The sequence below is a fragment of the Anolis sagrei genome, chromosome 3 (assembly GCF_037176765.1).
Source record: "Anolis sagrei isolate rAnoSag1 chromosome 3, rAnoSag1.mat, whole genome shotgun sequence".
NCBI lineage: Eukaryota > Metazoa > Chordata > Lepidosauria > Squamata > Dactyloidae > Anolis > Anolis sagrei.
Genome location: NC_090023.1, coordinates 93,679,511 through 93,698,349, shown reverse-complemented (window position 1 = coordinate 93,698,349; position 18,839 = coordinate 93,679,511). Strand labels below are relative to the sequence as shown.

The 18,839-nt window shown below is 40.9% G+C and overlaps 1 pseudogene; it reads right to left on the bottom strand.

The window, feature by feature from the left end:
• Window positions 1-14,322: 14,322 nt before the first annotated feature.
• Window positions 14,323-15,118, bottom strand: LOC137096566 (claudin-34-like; annotated as a pseudogene).
• Window positions 15,119-18,839: the final 3,721 nt, after the last annotated feature.

The window sequence follows — 18,839 nt, the reverse complement described above, 5'->3', positions numbered from 1 at the left end:
AGATAAACTCTTCTCCTTGTTTGAACAAAAACTTTTCCTGTGACAAATGGCCCCTTGCCTTACTTGACCCACAGAAATGGATAGCCACTGTGGGAACAACAGTGGGGGAAATTTAAAATTGCTTAAAAGAATTGGGAAAATAACAGGTTTCGAAATTAATTGGAACAAGTCAGAAATGTTATTTAGTTATCAGGAAGAAGAGATTAAAAAATAAAACAGGAGGGGAAAATTACAATTATGGGAAAAAGACTTAGGAAAAACTCTAAATATTCAAGAATTAAAAAGAATATGGAACACTTGTATCTTAAAAATATGTCTTTAAGAATTAAGGAACTCAATTATAAAATAATTTTGAGGTGGTATTTAACCGAAGTCAGACTAAATGAGATAGCCAAGAAATATTATAATCAATGCTGTAGAGACTGCCAAGAAGTAGGAAGTAGGCATATATACACATGTGGTGGTCTTGCAAATTTATTTTAAAATTCTGGGAAATAGTTTCTTTTAAAGAAATAAGGGCAATAATAAAAATAGAGATAAAAATGTACCAGAAATAGCATTGTTATCAATATATGATAAGATGATACTTACACAAGAAGACAAAGAATTGACCTGTAGTTTAATAACAGCAGCAATATTGATAGTTGCAAAGAACTGGAAAGATAAAAGAGAAATTCATTTAGAAGAATGGCATAGAGAAATTTGGAATATAGCAATAACAAAATGACTGGTGACATTCAAGTTTAAAAGGGTGTTTGGAAGCTAACAGATTTTTGGGACATATGAGGTAAATTTATTGAATATATATTCACTGAAGGAAAGGGGAACAAACCATCAACAGAAACAATTAAATTTGGGGAAAATTAAATAATACAAGTGGGTCCAGGTGAAGGTGGCACAAAAAAGGGGGTGGGTATGGGAATAACAATAAAATAGAATATTCATAAATGGATGGAAAATTGTAATAGATCTATAAGCATAATATGTTTAACGAGGGGAGGATTAAAAAGTAGATGGGTAGCAAGTTATTGTTATGTTCATTGTTATGCTAATATGCTTAATGATGGTATGGATAAGTTGTAGTAAGATGTTAAATATATGCATATTCCTTTTTAAAATGCCATGTACTTTCCCGTCATAGATATTGGTTCTTTATTTTCTCATTTTTGGGAAAAAATGTAATTGTATATTCTGATAATAAAAATAAAATAACAATAAGAAGGAGGGAAAAAGAAATGGATAGCCTACTGTAACACATCAAGATTAATTCTCTCTGTTGACATTTTGTCTGTTGGCAGGAATGGACTGGATGAGAGCAAAGAAATTGAAATGTGATCCAGACAACATAGGTGTACTCCTGATCAGTCATAGGCAGTCAGGTAATGGGGACCAGACATGTGAGGGATGGGATTCAACCAGGGGATAGATATAAGCAAATAATGGCTTCTCCGGCTCTTTCAAATGAGTTTCTAACCTGAAACACAAGGCTCGAATGAGGTTGGTGATCTCTAAAGCAGGAGACCGGAATATGATTCAGGGGTCTTTGAAACAGAAGAGCTGAACCCGGTCTCTGATCCGTCCAAGATGCACCTGAACAACAGACCACCAGTGATGATTTTTGAACAGGGCGCCATGGAAACCACTCTTTCGGGTTCTGAAACCGTTTAGAATGTTGTCCATAACTGAAAAACTCAAGCTCAAAAGCTTGAAAAAACTGAAACTTCATCAGTTACCTATTTGAAAGAAGGACAGGAGAATTGGTTTAGACCAGGTGGGCACAACTGTTTGCACTTTGACCAAAAAGGTACACATTACAGTGGCTGCATGCTTATAATTCCTTCTTTAAAACACCAGTGATTCAGCAAGGGAAGAGAAAACATTGGGGTGCATCTGCACTGTAGAATGAATCCACTTTAACTCAATGCTCTGGGGTCATGGGGGCTATAGTTTGTGATTATAGGGGCAGTCAAAGCATGCTGATGCCTCACCAAACTATAAATCCCAGCACTGCATAGCATCGAGTCATTGCAATTAAATCAGACATTAACTTTGTCTGAACTCATGGTTAAAGTGTGCTCATATTATTAATGGGTTCTGGAATGGATAGAAATTTATTTTTATGGATAAGTTAAACACCATACCTCTTTTGAAAAGCTGGAACAGATTAATAGCAAAACTCTCTAGTAAAAAAGGTAACTTTTTAAAAAAATATGTTGCACAACAATGTTGATTGAAAATTGCTATTTTATTTTAATTTATTTTCAGAGAACTGCAATATTTCTGATTTTATCTTCTGAAAAATAACAGTTTGGTTTCAGAGTCCATTTCTATTATTTAGTTGAAATAGTAATTTCCTTATATTTGAACGAAAAGAAACAGACTGTTTTGAATTCATGTCAGGACAGGATGAGGACAGTATGACTTGTGATGCAGTGTCCCATTGTATATATTGTAATGAAGCCTAAGGATTCAAAGCAATTTCCTTGCAGCCATAAAATACTGCTGTGAAAAGGAAGCAAATGGGGGAAGAGAGCCAATAAGTGCACTTTTCTTTCCTTCGTGTTCATTTACTAACAGGAGCCTTTAAGTTGATTTGCTTGGGGGTTTCTAAAAAGCTAGGACAGTTAATACAAAGTGCAAAGACAGCCATGGTAGCCACAGAAAAAATAATGCACATTTTAATTCAAACTGCATTTATTAAGCCCATGAAACAGGAAAGGGAAAACTTTCCAGATCACTTCCTTAGGCAAGATACTACCAAAACCAGGTGGAGATACAGAGCAAAGGGAATCCTATCCTATTTGTTGTCTGCATAGTGCTCTTGAGATGAAATGATGGAAGATATCATCAGATTATAAACCTCTTCAGTCCCAGATAGTATAACTAGCAAGTCAACAACATTTGAAAAGATGCGTTTTCCTAATTCCTGACCTAAAATATGCAATTTCTTCCTCAAAGATACTGCAATTGCAAATGTCATACACGGAAACATCTTGCACACAACATGAAGAACATCTGGGAAGGACCCATGTCGTTCTACAGCACCAAGTTCCAAAAAGGTAGTCACAAGCCACATACACATAATGTGATTCTTAAGACATGAGCTAATCCTGAGCTGATTCTGAATGCAGAAAAAAGAGAAAAGAATAATGTAACAAGCATGCTGTTATACCAGATTCTTATTTATTTATAAACCATTCCATGCAAGTTCCCAGTGTGGTACAAATATAACTAATGAATACCAGTAAAATGCAACATTATAGATTCATAATATAGTACAGTAATAGTAACCATTACAATCATAAAAATCCAATTGAGCAACAAAACTATTAAAACCCATTATAAACTATGTTGAAATGTAGTTGACAGTAACACTGCAACAAGGGTTCCCTTCCCACTTAAAAGCCCAAACAGATTTTACAATTGCTATATTTTCATAATAAAATTTGATGCAGAGAAATACGTTGTACACAGTTGGGGTTGGGAGTTTTTGAGTTTTTCTTACTTGCATAGTAAGAATCAAGCCAGGTTTACAAAAAGCCCAAATTGCCTAGACCAGTTGTTAACCTGTGGTGGCATTGCAAGGGTTACTAGACTCAAAAGGCTGGTCTGGAGATTTTAGGATTTCAAATCTTGTTAAGTCTTAGGCTCCATCTACACTGCCATATAAAGCAGTTTGAAACTGCATTATATGGGCACCTGTAGACCATATAATAGGGTCCCCTGGTGGCACAGTGGGTTAAACCACTGAGCTGTTGAACTTGCTGACCTAAAGGTTGGCAGTTCAAATCTGGGGAGCAGGGTGAGCTCCTGCTGTTAGGCCCAGCTTCTGCCAACCTATCAGTTCAAAAACATGCAAATGTAAGTGATCAGTAGGTATCGCTTCTGCAGGAAGGTAACAGCGCTCCATATAGTCATGCTGGCCACATGACCTTGGAGGTGTCTACGCACAATGCCAACTTTTTGGCTTAGAAATGGAGATGAGCCCCACCCCCCAGAGTCAGACATGACTAGACTTAATGTCAGGGGAAAATCTTTACCTTACTTAGACCATATAATGCACAAGTAGACATATGCAAACCTCATAGGATCATAGATTCATAGAATCGTAGAGTTGGAAGAGACCACATAGATCATCTAATCCAACCCCCTGCAATGCAGGAAAAGCTCAAAGTATCCCTGACAGATAACCATCCAGCTTCAGTTTAAAAGCTTCCAAGGAAGACGCTTCCACCGCACTCTGAGGCAGAGAGTTCCACTGCTGAACAGCTCTTCATTACATTACTAATCTAGATGGGGCCACAGGGGTCCGCAGTAGCAAAATAGACTTGGTAGAAAAAAGTTTAAAAGTAGTGTCTAAACACTGAAATGAGTTTAAGTTCATACACAGAATAGTTCAGGCTGTAGTCTGAACACCCTAAACAACACTAAGCCCAAGTAGATATTTTGTGTCTTGGTTCTGATTGAGTATATAATGCTATGGTGGCATCCCTCCACCACAGATTAGTGTTCTCAACTCCACCACATGCAAAACCATCATTTGTTAAATCAGGGCGAGGTCTAAAAGATATTAATATATTATTTATACACTGGTTAGTACAGGACAAAGTGGGTGAAAATTGAGCTGTGATCCAGGAACTCCAAATACTGCTCTGCTAGAAACTCGCAGGTAGCCTTAGGCTCCCATATCCCTATCAGTAATACTGAGATGATAACACCAACTAGTCTTATACAACTCCTGTAGGATTACTCACACATGAGTCACTTTTTATTCAGAAAGTATATCCTTTGATAAAAAGATAATGCCAGCTCTTCTTGCAAATTGTAACCTGTAGTTTCAATTCTATCACCACTATAATATGTATTAAGTCTGTTGTAATTGGCCTTGCATCCTGTAATGGGATAAAAATATAAAATTAATATCTCTAAAGGGAAGTAAACAGATGTACTCCTGTTTAGTCGAAGGCTTTCATGGCTGGAATCACTGGGTTGCTGTGAGTTTTCCGGGCTCTATGGCCATGTTCCAGAAGCATTCTCTCCTGACGTTTTGCCTGCATCTATGTCTGTTGGAAACTAGGCAAATGGGGTTTATATATCTATGGAATGTCCCGGGTGGGAGAAAAAACTCTTGTCTGTTTGAGGTAGGTGTGAATGTCGAAATTCAGGTGGCCAATTGAAACTTTCACACCTACCTCAAACAGACAAGAGTTTCTTTCTCCCACTCTAAACATTCCACAGATATATAAACCCAATTTTCCTAGTTTCTGCCAAACCTCACAATTTATTTATTTATTTATTTACAGTATTTATATTCCACCCTTCTCACGCCGAAGGGGACTCAGGGCGGATCACACATATACGACAAACAACCAATGCCGTTTTTGACATACAAGACATACAGACAGATAGAGGCCATTCAGCAGTTCTTCCACTTTGGATCCTGGAGGTTGCTCGATTCAGCCACAGGGAGAGCTGTCACTTTATCCACTATGACATTGAGCCTTTTTATGGTGTCATAAATTAATATCCCTACTCTAAGCGGTTTCTAATTTCTCTACTCACAGTTCACAGCTGTTTTCGAACTGCTTAGGTGGACAGTAAACTGGGCTATTTTAGCAGCTATTTGTTTAACAGCAATTAACAGTCGGATGCTCAACCCCGACTCGAGCTTTGAACTTGCCACCTTTTGGCAGGAAGTGATTTATTGCAGCTGATTAACCAGCTGTGCTACCTTTGAGGATGCTTGCCATAGATACATGCAAAATGTCAGGAGAGAATGCTTCTGGAACCTGGCCATACAGCCCAGAAAACTCACAACAACCCGATGTACTCCTGGTTTCTTCCTCTCTTCAAGCTAAGACTGGCAACCTTTTCATCTTCTGTGTTAGGAAATTCTCCCAAAATATCAGGTCATCCCAAAACACAAACAGGATACTTAATTGAGCACTCAGAAAACAGCAAGCAAAAGGAGAAGTGTTGTGGCTGTATGTAAAAATTGTCAAAGAATTCTTCAGCTTATGAGGTAAAGATGCAGAGTTCAATATTTAAAGTTTCAAAAAGATTTATTTTTTAAAAAATATAAGAATAACAATCTAAGTTTTATCCTGATAGAAAAGAATTGGGTCTATGAAACCTCCAAACACTAGATTTCTTCATACACTCAGAGTTGAGAGAGATCTGCATGCCAAGGTGGAAAAAGCAGAAGTCAGACCATGAAGTGTCAGTTAGAAAGTGGGAGAAGAAAGAGAGAGAGAGAGAACAAGTAGATATATTAACAGACAGTCAGGAAGGGGGGGGGGGGAGTTCCTCAGTCTAGCCTAACGCTAACTTGTTGTTGTTCATTCGTTCATTGTTTCCGACTCTTTGTGACCTCATGGACCAGCCCATGGAGCTCCCTGTCGGCCATCACCACCCCCAGCTCCTTCAACGTCAATACAGTCAAGAATACCATCCATCCATCTTGCCTTTGATTGGCCCCTTTTCCTTTTCCTTTCCATTTTCCCCAGCATCATTGTCTTCTCTAAGCTTTCCTTTTTTCTCATGATGTGGCCAAAGTACTTCATTTTTGCCTCTACTATCCTTCCCTCCAATGAGCAGTCGGGCTTTATTTCCTGAAGTATGGACGGGTTGGATCTTCTGGCGGTCCAAGGCACTCTCAGAACTTTCCTCCAACACCACAGTTCAAAAGCATCTATCTTCCTTCGCTCAGCCTTCCCTATGGTCCAGCTCTCACATCCGTAGGTGACTACAGGGAATACCATTGCTTTAACTATGCAGATCTTCATTGCCAGAGTGATGTCTCTACTGTTCACTATTTTATCGAGATTGGACATTGCTCTCCTCCCAAGAAGTAAGCGTCTCCTGATTTCCTGGTTGCATTCTGCATCTGCAGTAATCTTTGCACCAAGAAATACAAAGTCTGTCGCTGCCTCCACGTTTTCTTCCTCTATTTCCCAGTTGTCAGTCATTCTTGTTGCAATAATATTGGTTTTTTTATGTTTAGCTGCAACCCAGCCTTTGCGCTTTCTTCTTTCCCCTTGATTAGAAGGCTCCTCAGCTCCTCCTTGCTTTCGGCCATCAAAGTGGTGTCATCTGCATATCTAAGGTTGTTAATGTTTCTTCCAGCAATTTTTACTCCAGCCTTGCATTTGTCAAGCCCCGCCCATCACATGATGTGTTTGGCATACAAGTTGAATAGGTTGGGGGAGAGTATACAACCCTGTCGTACGCCTTTCCCAATCTTGAACTAGACTGTTGTTCCATGGTCAGTTCTTACTGTTACTACTTGGTCCCTATACAAATTCCTCAGGAGAGAGACAAGATGATTTGGTATGCCCATACCACCAAGAACTTGCCACAATTTATTATGATCCACACAGTCAAAGGCTTTAGAATAGTCAATAAAACAGAAATAGATGTTTCTCTGAAACTCCCTGCCTTTCTTCATTATCCAGCTAACTAGTTGCTAACTAGTTGTTCCTTATTGAGGATTGCAGACTTGAACAGTGTGAGGATGATTTCCAATAATCTGAACAGCAGTGGGAAGGATCAGGACCTCTGCCATTATCACTAATACCTTAAGACTGAGCATGGAGTCATAGCAACTTTCAGACAATGGAACAGTTAACTACTTTTAAAATAATCTAGGGCAGGAATGGAGATTATGCTCTTCCAGATGTTGGACTGCATATTCTTATCGCCGAGTGCTATTTAGTACAACAACATCTGAAGAGTGGCATGCTTCCTACTTCTAATTCAGATCAAAGGGTTTTTCCATGGGCGAATCTTTAGCGTGTGCTGTTTCACTTACTTTGAAACCAGGTCACACTGCTTTTGTGTGACCTCTCAGTAGGGTGTGGGAACTCTGTACTTAAATTGTATCCTGATGACTCATGAACTCATGAACTGTCCATTTGTTAGAGGCATAGCTCACAGGTAACAGAAATACGTTAGGCAGACATCAATGCAGTGCCATTTATATAGAATGAACTTGCAGTGATGCTTCGTTTGGATTATGTCACATTAGTTAAATTTTTAATTGCCTAAGACCTTTAATTGCAAAGAGGAAGTGGAAGAAAGGAAATTGTGGTGCAAAATAATAAGCTTGCTGTGTGCTAAATAAAGGCAAAGTCCCATGGTTTTAAAACACATGCTTATGAACACTGAGGTCATTTCGACTCTTCTTCCTTTCAAGAACTATGCACTTTGAATCCACTACCTTGAAATATACCTTAGATTTTATTTTTACACAGAGTTTTTAGCCATAACTGATTCTAGAATCCTGTTCTCTGGACCAGTTTCACAAAAATCTGTAAATATAGAGGATATTTGCAGATTGGGGGGGGGGGGGATACTTCTGGGGCATCACATCACAGAACTATCCAACCAGGACTCTGGGAATTGCAACCCAAAAGGTAACTTTTTCTTAGATCTGCATTATCTTTCAAATATTGGGTGTGATATGATGTTCTCTCCAATACTAGTACAATTGAAATTGCTGACTTCTTCCAGAAATACATTTTTCATCCCAGGCAAACAAATTTGAAAGAATGGAACTTGAATTTGGGCTTATAAACTGCTTTTCCATCCAAAAGGGTTTTCAAAGCAACATCATGTGACAATTCATAAACATTATTCATATATTGCCTTAAGCACAGTGTGTGATGTGGTTTTAAATGTTGCTGCTAAGATGTTTTAACTCCATGTTTTTAATGTAATTGCTTATTTTAATTGACTGTTGTTTTATATGACATCGAATTGTTGCCTTTCTATAAGGCCACCTTGAGTCCCCTTCAGGATGAGAAGGGTGGGACATAAATGTGGTAAATAGATAAACAAATAAATAAAATGTGTGCTGATCCAAACATATACTCAACTCTGAAACAGATGCTCAATTCCGGTTGCTGTGTGAGAGCATTGGCCCAAAACATGCAGCAGCCATGCTCATCTTGTGACGTCTGTGTGCGCAATGTCTTCTGATGACTCCATGAGCTTCATGGAGTTGACTTATGATGACCCCCATCAGATTCATGAGCTTTGTGAACCAAGTATTACTCAAAGATGGTTTGTCATTGTCTGCCTCTGAACATAGCAGCACCTGGTGTTTCTTCTTGGGTCTCCCATCCAAGTAATAACCAGGGTTGAGTACTGAAAGTTTTTATCTTGGTCATATAACCCACAATATCAAGGCAGATAGACACTGCTATATAATCCAGTTCAATGTGGATTTTATACAGCTGTGTGGATGAGACCCAGTATGTTGAAAATTGTTTCAATTTTTTGATGTGTTGACGAAGGCTTTCATGGCAAGAATCACTGGGTTGCTGTGAGTTTTCCAGGCTGTATGGCCATGTTCCAGAAGCATTCTCTCCTGATGTTTTGCCCACATCTATGGCAGGCATCCTCAGAGGTTGTGAAGTCTGTTGGAAACTAGGCAAGTGGGATTTATATATCTGTGCCATGTCCAGGATGGGAGAAAGAACTCTTGTCTGCTTGAGGCAAGTGTGAATGTTGTAATTGGTCACCTTGATTAGAACTGAATAGCCTTGCAGCTTCAAAGCGTGGCTGCTTCCTGCCTGGGCGAATCCTTTGATGGGAGGTGTTATCTGGGTCTATATATAAATTCCATTTACCTAGTTTCCAACAGACCTCACAACCTCTGAGGATGCATGCCATATGGGTGAAATGTAAGGAGAGATTGCTTCTGGAACATGGCTATACAGCCTGGAAAATGTTCAGCAGCCCAATTTATTGATGATTTGAACAACAAAGATAGATTTTGAACAAAGTATTATGTTCCCAGAAATTTTGGAATAATATTTAATGATGTTTCAAACTGTTATTGAAGAAAGTGGTTTCGTTTTGCAGGTGATTAGAAGGGAAATCTTGGAATTGGTTTGAGGCCTGGATGATTACACAAACCACAAAGCATTGCTGCACATTAAGGGGTTTCTTTCATGCACTTTTGCCGGAGTTTGTTGTCTTGCCACTGCAGTTCAAAGGTAGCTAGCTTTGAACTGCATTAAATGTCTAGTGTAGATGGGACCTTACTGATAATGTGATGATTACACTACACCTTATAACAGAACTGTTAAAGCTACTCCCAAACAGCTAGACATTGGCAGAATCTTAAAAGCCATCTAAGTGTCAATCACTTACAGTACAGGTAAAGCACAAAATCAGAAATGTTTTAGGTTTTCTGCAGATTTTGCATATACATGAGATATCTTGGAGAAATCCACATCTCAAACCCAAAATTCATATAGGTTTTCTAAACACTTTATACTGTATACACATAGCCTGCTTGGGTTTTCATACAGTTTTTGTTTTAGTATTTTTCTGTATGTTTGTGCACATTGTAAAGCAAAAGCATCTCCCTTTCAGGCATTCATGGGGACTATTTTGGAATTCTGGATAAGGGATGCCCAACCTGCACTTTATATACCTACAAGCATTCACTGTGGATGATCTGCTTTCAGGTGTTTTCAGTACAGTGGTTTGCTGTAAGTTTTTTGGACTGTATGGCCATATTCCAGAAGCATTCTCTCCTGACGTTTTGCCTGCATCTATAGCAGGCATCCTCAGAGGTTGTGAGGTATTTTGGAAATGTATTTTCCAACATATATTCCATATGTTTTCAAGACAAATTGGGACAAATTGGGAATATGTTTTCAATACAAATTGGGACAAAAAGGAGGTATGCAGGCTGCCCTTCCCTCCGGCTGCCAGCAGATGGAGCCCGTGGTCCAAGCCCAACACCTTTTCCCCATGATAACACTTTCAGGAGTGAATTTCCCTTCCTCGAGTTTTCTCACTTCCTGTTGTCTCAGCCCCATTCTTAACTATGAGTCGTTTGTAAGTCGGATGATGCAATTCAGGGACTGCCTAGATTCAACATGTACACTCTTGAATAGGTGATGATAGCTCTGACAATTATTACAAAGCTAAACCAAAACAGCCATATTGAAGAATGAATGTCCTAATGATTTAATTAGAATTACGAACTATTTTGAGGGTCCCCCAGTGGTGCAGTGGGTTAAACCGCTGAGCTGCTGAACTTGCTGACCCAAGGTCGTTGATTCGAATCTGGGGTGCGGGTTGAGCTCCAGCTGCTAGGCTCAGCTTCTGCAACCCTGGCAGCTCAAAAACTTGCAAGTGTGAGTAGTACAATACGTACTGGTTTTGAGGGAAGGTAATGGCACTGGATGCAGTCATGCTGTCCACATGAACTTGGAGGTGTCTATGGACAACATTGGTTTAGAAATGGAAATGAGCCCCCCCCCCCCCCCCGAGTTGTACACGACTAGACTTAATGTCAAGGGGAAAACTTTTACGAACTATTTTAAATAGTAAATTTATGCCAGGGGTTCAAAATACACTGTATTTGATACTACTTTAACTGTCATGGCTCAGTACTATAAGGTCATGGGAATTATAGTTTGTTGAGGTACCCACAGTCTTCGGCAGAGAAAGCGAAAGACCTTCTCTGACAACTCCCACAATTACCTAGCATTGAGCCACGGAGACAGTGCTGTCAAATTGCATCAATTCTACAGTGTAAATGCAGCCAAAGCCATTGATCTTGAAGAAATATCCTCAAGATTTAATCAGAATTTCTCAAGTTGCTCCTGACATGCAAAAAAGAAACCTGCCACAGTTCAAAACCAGAATTATGGGAGTTGTAGTTTGGTGAGGCATCAGCACTCTTTGGCAGAGAAGCCTGAAAACCTTGTAAAACTAGGACTTCGGCTATTCCCTAGCATTGAGCCAAGGGCACTTAAAAGTGGTGTCAAACTGAGTTCATTCTACAGTATAGAATAGCAAAATCTCCCTTTACAGGGTGAACTTGTAGAATTAATAAAGCTTGGCACCACTTATGGAATCACGGGAGTTGTAGCTTTACAAGGCCCTTGCCAGAGATTGCTGATTTGATCCTGCTTTGAAGGCCATGGTTCAATGCTATAAAATCATGTAGCTTACAGTTTGGTGGGGGCACCCCTACTCTTGGGAAGAGAAGGCTAAAGACCTTGTAAAACGACAACTCCCAGATTCCATATCATTAAGCCCTGGCAATTAAAGTTAAGCAAAGTTAAGACTCCTAGTTAATAACTGGGGTGAGACAACAGGAAGTGAGAGAAATCTATCCATAGGAAGAGAAAATTCACTCCGGAAAGAGTTGTCATAGGGGAAAGGTGTTCCCAAAGAAGTGTTCTCACCACTCCTTGTTTCCACAACAAGCCACATTTTTCAGATCCAATGATCACAGTGACAGAAAGTGAGGTAAAATCTTCTGAACAGGGGCACAGACAGCAAAACTAACACCTAGGGGTGTTAACCCTTCCCTATATTATACAAAACTAAAAGATAGATAGATAGATAGATAGATAGATAGATAGATAGATAGATAGATAGATAGATATATTTGGCTGGAGTTATGTAAAAATGTACCTGTTCCAATTTACAAATTCAGGTTAAGAACAAACCTAAACAACCTGCCTTTTTCATAACTGGGGGACTGCCTGTATCCTGATGTAGTTTATAAAACTCTGTAGGGAATCCTGAAGAACTCCAATAATATTTTTTGGATCTCTAATATTTATGTATTGTCGAAGGCTTTCATGGCCGGAATCACTGGGTTGTTGTAGGTTTTTTCGGGCTATATGGCCATGTTCTAGAGGCATTTTTCCTGACGTTTCGCCTGCATCTATGGCAAGCATCCTCAGAGGTAGTTGGAACTAGGGAAAAGGGTTTATATATCTGTGGAATGACCAGGGTGGGACGAAGGACTCTTGTCTGTTGGAGCTAGGTGTGAATGTTTCAACTGGCCACCTTGATTAGCATTTGATGGCCTGACAGTGCCTGGAGCAATCTTTTGTTGAGAGGTGATTAGATGTCCTTATTTGTTTCCTCTCTGTTGTTGTGCTGTTGTAATTTTAGAGGGTTTTTTTAAATACTGGTAGCCAGATTTTGTTCATTTTCATGGTTTCCTCCATTCTGTTGAAATTGTCCACATGCTTGTGTATTTCAATGGCTTCTCTGTGTAGTCTGACATGGTGGTAGCTAGAGTGGTCCAGCATTTCTGTGTTCTCAAATAAAATGCTGTGTCCAGGTTGGTTCATCAGGTGCTCTGCTATGGCTGACCTCTCTGGTTGAAGTAGTCTGCAGTGCCTTTCATGTTCCTTGATTTGTGTTTGGGCGCTGCCTTTGGTGGTCCCTATGTAGACTTGTCCACAGCTGCATGGTATACGGTAGACTACTTCCTGCAGAAGTAAAAGGATCCCTCTTGTCCTTTGCTGAAAGTAGCATTCGGTGGATTTTCTTGGTGGGTCTGTAGATAGTTTGTATGTTGTGTTTCCTCATCAGCTTCCCTATGCAGTCAGTGGTTCCCTTGATGAATGGCAAGAACACTTTTCCTCTGGGTGGATCTTTGTCTTTACTCTCATGGCTTGTTCTTGGTCTAATATTAATAATTATCGATCTGATTTAAACCTATTGTCCTTTGAGATGCAAGATTAAGGTCATTACAGAGGCAGATATTCATGAAAGAATAAGCCAGTTACTCTCAAAGGTGCTACTGGATTTCTGTATGTCTTCTGAAATAAAAATCATTGTATGTTATCCCAACTTTCCCCAAATCAACCCAACCACCCACTAGGGATTTGACAATTAAAGCATCAGTAACTGCATGCAGACATACAGAATTGCTTGCACTTCAAGTCAATCACTGCTGTTGTCATTTCTACTGCAGATGAGCTGGTGTGTTAAAGCCATAGCCTGGGAAAATATGCTATTGGACTATAGTTTTCAGAATCCCTGAGGCAGAGTGACCAATGGCCGTGCTTGTGGAGGGGTCTGGAAGTCAAAGTTGAAAAAAGTATCATTTCTAAGTGCTAAGGTACAGTCTCAGTTTCTACAGGGAAAGTTGATAGGTTTGGCCCGAGTTGTCTGGAAATGGCTTGTGTAACCCTATCCTCTTCTCCAGTTCCATCCTGCTGTGGCAGACAATAAAGGAGCAAGGGTTTTGTGGTGGCACTAAATAATATTCGTTCCCTGCAAAAAAACAGTCTAAAGCAAAGGCACTTGGCCATCATTTAAGACTCTTAATTATCTCTCTTACACTCACTTGAAAACACAGAACAAGACAAAACAAAACAAAGCCACAACTGATTTTGAATGTGTTGAATTAAAAACAATTTATTCTACACTTAAACATATTTAAAACACAAAGTGAAAACAGAAACAGCTCAATGTAATTTGTGGGATCCACATACAATAAAAACAGCTACTGTTTGAAATGTTTACACCCCTGCATATATATGCCCTTTAACCATTAAAATTTTGTTCTTCAGGTCTGAATATCTCAAGAGAGATGGCTGATCCACAACGGAGACAGGGTTTAGTGTCATCACTGGATTCCTTCGGCATGACCATAATTATTGGATGGACCATAATTATTAGACCTAAACCAACATTTCTCACTGAGAATTAAGACTGAACGTGTTACCTGAAACCCTGCAGCAGAAATCCCCACATAGATGGCAAAGCCAATCTTCTGCTCATATGGAAGATAAGGCAAATCAAAAGGTTCAGGGAACATAATCCCTTCATTTACCTTTACAGAATACATATTCCACAATACTGGAATAAGAATGGTGAAACCAGAAAGTAAATTTGGAACTCCTCCAACCCAGAAAAAAAAATAAACAAAACGTTTTTTGGTCTTCCTTTGTGGTAAAGGTTCCATAAGGCAAAAGACATGAAAGCTAGAGCTACGGATATTACAATATTAGCTAAAGGCATCAGGTCCTGTGCAATGAAAACTTCCTTTGGGAGGGACCAATGTTCATCCTGGAATTCCAGGCACTGTCTCTCCGTGGGCTCAACTTCAGGTCTCTCAAAGCAGACTCCCCAGATCCCAACCCAGATCTTGCCAGCACTGGTACCAGGCATGGGATGCCATATTCACCCACTCCCATGGCAGTCAGGCACAGGACCCAACCAATGACCACGAGGACGAAGCCAATGAAACGTATGTAGGTCAGTTGGATGAGCCGAGGTGCCGCTGGAAAGTCGCCTTCAGCCAAGCCTAATTTCCGCCTTAGCCACTTTTCCATGCTGAGATATCTGTGGATAATGAAACAAAGCAAACTGTATTTATGGGGCTATGCACATGCACATTCTCTCACATGGAAACCTCCCTTCTGTTTCAGAAAAATTGAACCCTTCCAATTGTTCAAAAAACCTTTTTCTGTGGCAAATGGCCCCATGCCCCACTCAACCCACAGAAATGGATACTCTGCTGTAACACATGTCAAGATTTATTCCTCCTGCTGACATTTTGTCTGTTGCCAGGGATGGACTGAATGAGGGCAAAGAAATTAAGGAGTGATCCAGACAACACAGAAGTGTTCCTGATCAGTCACAAGGAAGGCCAGGGAATGAGGACTGGACCTGTGCGGGATGGGGTTCAACCAGGGGATAGATATCAACAAAGAATGGCTTCCCCAGCTCTTTCAAGTGGGTTTCTGACCTGAAACAAGAGACTCGAATATGGCTGCTGATCTCTGAAGCAGGAGACCGGAATATGGTACGGGCTCTTTGAGACGCAAGAGCTGAACCTGGCTTGCGATCTGTCCAAGATGCACCTGAACAACAGACCAGCAGCGATGATCTTTGAACGCCGTGGAAACCGCTCTTTTGAGTTCTGAAACCGTTTAGAATGTTGTCCATAACTGAAAAACCCAAGGTCAAAAGACCAAAGGCAGTTTCCACCCTGGACATTGGGGCCTTTGCGGGGGGTGGGGCTCCTGGTCCCCCAAATATTGAGGAGTAGTGCTCCTTTAACACCAGGCAGACAAGGAGGGACTGATGGGAACGGTAGTTTAAAGGCAAGGGTGCCCTGCCTTGGTGTGTTGCTTCGTGGTTGCTCCAAGCCCATGTCAGATCTTAAACAACAGTGCAAAATCTTTTCCATATCTTAGTGGCATCCATCAGTTTAACATTTTCAACTGAAACTTGAAGTGTGAGTGTGGGTTGTTATAGGGAGCAGAGAAGCACTATTGCATAAGTAAACATCACTTGGTACTTTCACATAGCTAATGTGCACATGTGTAGTTCAAATGTCCTAACCAGCTCCCATGTCATCTTTAACAGTGAATAAAAATTCAGAAGCAAATGTATCCATCCCATGTAGTTGCTAGTTTGGCAAATGCATTATTTGAACCCAAGACAAGCACCGCCATGGGCGCTGCAGGCAAGTGGACAGTTTTGATGGCCTCCCTGGACAGAGGCTTATGAAAATTGGCTTGTCCCACTCAGGCCCCATCTGCACTGCCATATAAAATCCAGATTATCTGCTTTGAACTGGAATACATGATTGATACATTTTTTTAATTGCTTATAATTGCTAGCAGATGGTAATTTTGTCAGTGCCGATTGTGTTTAAGTGCAGGCCAAGGTCTTTAGGCACTGCATCCAGTGTGCCGATCACCACTGGGACCACCTTTACTGGCTTGTGCCAGTTGTTGTTGTTGTTGTTGTTGTTGTTAAGCAGGGCTAACGATCCCTCCCATTGAGTTTCACTGAATTTGTACAATATCGGGTCTTGTTTTGGTTGCAGGGCTGACATGGGGCGAAGGTGAACTTTTGGGGCCAGGCCTTTCTTCCTTTCCTTTCCTGTTCCCATGGATGGTACTGTTCTCATTATGACACTTTCACCAGTCAGCCATTTAACCTAACATTGTGACTGTTCCTGCTCAAGGTGATTTTGGCATGCATTTCCCAAAAGGGCATCATGGCTTAAGGGCTGGAAGGCCTCAATCACCAGAGTTTGTCTCCTCACCCAGCTGTTCGGCCTGCTGTGTTGCTTTGAGCAAAGCCCACTCAGCCTCAGAGGAACACATGGACACCCTCCACCTTTTAAACACAATTCTTCAATCAGTCGTTACCCTGAGGCCCCTTCCACATAGCCCTATATCCCAGAATATCAAGGCAGAAAATCCCTGCTTTGAACTGGGTTATCTGAGTCCACACTTGATATTCTGGGATAGAGGGTTGTGTAGAAAGGCCCTTAGCGAAATGGAGTCCCATTCCCTTCCACACAGCCATATAACTCAGAATATCAAGGCAGAATATCCCACAATATCTGCTTTGAATTGGGTTATCTGAGTGTGGACTCCAATGTGGGAACTTCTGCTTTGATGTGGAAATATCTGCCTTGATATTCTGGGATATAGGGCTGTGTGGAAGGGCCCTGAGTCCACACTGTCACATATTCCAGTTCAAAGCAGATCATGGGGGATTTCATTCAGCTGTGGGCCCTTCCACATAGCCCTATATCCCAGAATATCAAGGCAGAAAACCCCACAATGTCTGCTTTGAACTGGGTTATCCGAGTCCACCTTAGATAATGTGGGATTTCCTGCCTTGATATTCTGGGATATAGGGCTGTGTGGAAGAGGCCTAAGTCTCAAGTCACATTCACTAGGCCTCAGAGGAAGGTGAAGACCATCCCTCTCTTTTCAAATAATTTACATAGAGAGGGAGTTGTTGAATTACAAATACCAGATTTACAAACGACTCATGGTTAAGAACGGGGCTGGAAGTGAGAGAACCCTCGGAAGGGAAATTCACGCCTGAAAGAGTTATCACGGGGGAAAGAAAGATGTCTCCACTGAAACGTGTTTCCATAATTTTTCAAAATTCAATTATCATAGGGATGGGAAGAGAGGTGAAATCTTCTGAATGGGCATAGATGGCAAAATAAACTTTTCAATTGTTTTAACTGTTTCCTAGTGCCCACAGTGACACAGTGGGTTAAACCACTAAGCTGTAGAACTTGCTGACTGGAAGGTTGGTGGTTCAAATCTGGGAGGCGTGGTGAGCTCCCACTATTAGGCCCAGCTTTTGCCAACATAGCAGCTCAAAAACATGCAGATGTGAGTAGATCAACAGGTACTGCTCTGGCGGGAAAGTAAAGGCGCTCCATGCAGTCATGCTGGCCACATGACCTTGGAGGTGTCTGTGGTCAATTCCGGTTCTTTCTCTTAGAAATGGAGGTGAGCACCACCCCCAGTGGTCCCACCCAAGCGTGGAAACTCAATGGGTGACTTTGAGCAAGTCACATTTTCCTAGGCACATAAGACAGCGATGGCAAACCCTTTTTGAACAAATCGTGTCACCCCCGCCCCCCCAGAAACAATTATAGACTGGTTTTAGGATTATCATAAGTTGAAAATAATTAGCATATATACAATAAACTTCATGACTTTGTGTGTCTCAAGGGCTATATGGGTCCGTCCCCCCACCCAGGGCCACACTCATTATCAATCGAGGTCCCTTATATAATTTCTTCCTGTAACATACACATATACCACTCTGGCAGGAAGGTAACGGTGCTCCATACTGGCCACATGATCTTGGAGGCTTCTACCGACAGCACCTGCTCTCCGGCTTAGAAATAGAGATGAGCACCACCCTCCAGAGTCGGACACAACTACACTTAATGTCAAGGAGAAACCTTTAGCTTTAACTTAACCCTTCCCTATGCTATCCCAAACTAAAAGGTAGATTAGATAGCTATAGATCAGTGTTTCTCAATCTGAAGGGGGGGGTCACGAGGAGGTTTCAGAGGGGTCGCCAAAGACCATCAGAAAACACATATTTTCTTAGGAACCCCTTTGGCAGAGAAGGCTAAAGAACTCTCTGCCTGTCCTTCTCTTCCTTTTTGGAAACAGATGATGAATTATAGGTGAACTTTAAATCCCAGTAACTTCAGGGAGATTCTCATCTGGTCTCAGCTGCTGATTAAGGTGCTGGATTTTAACCTGCCACTTTTGGAT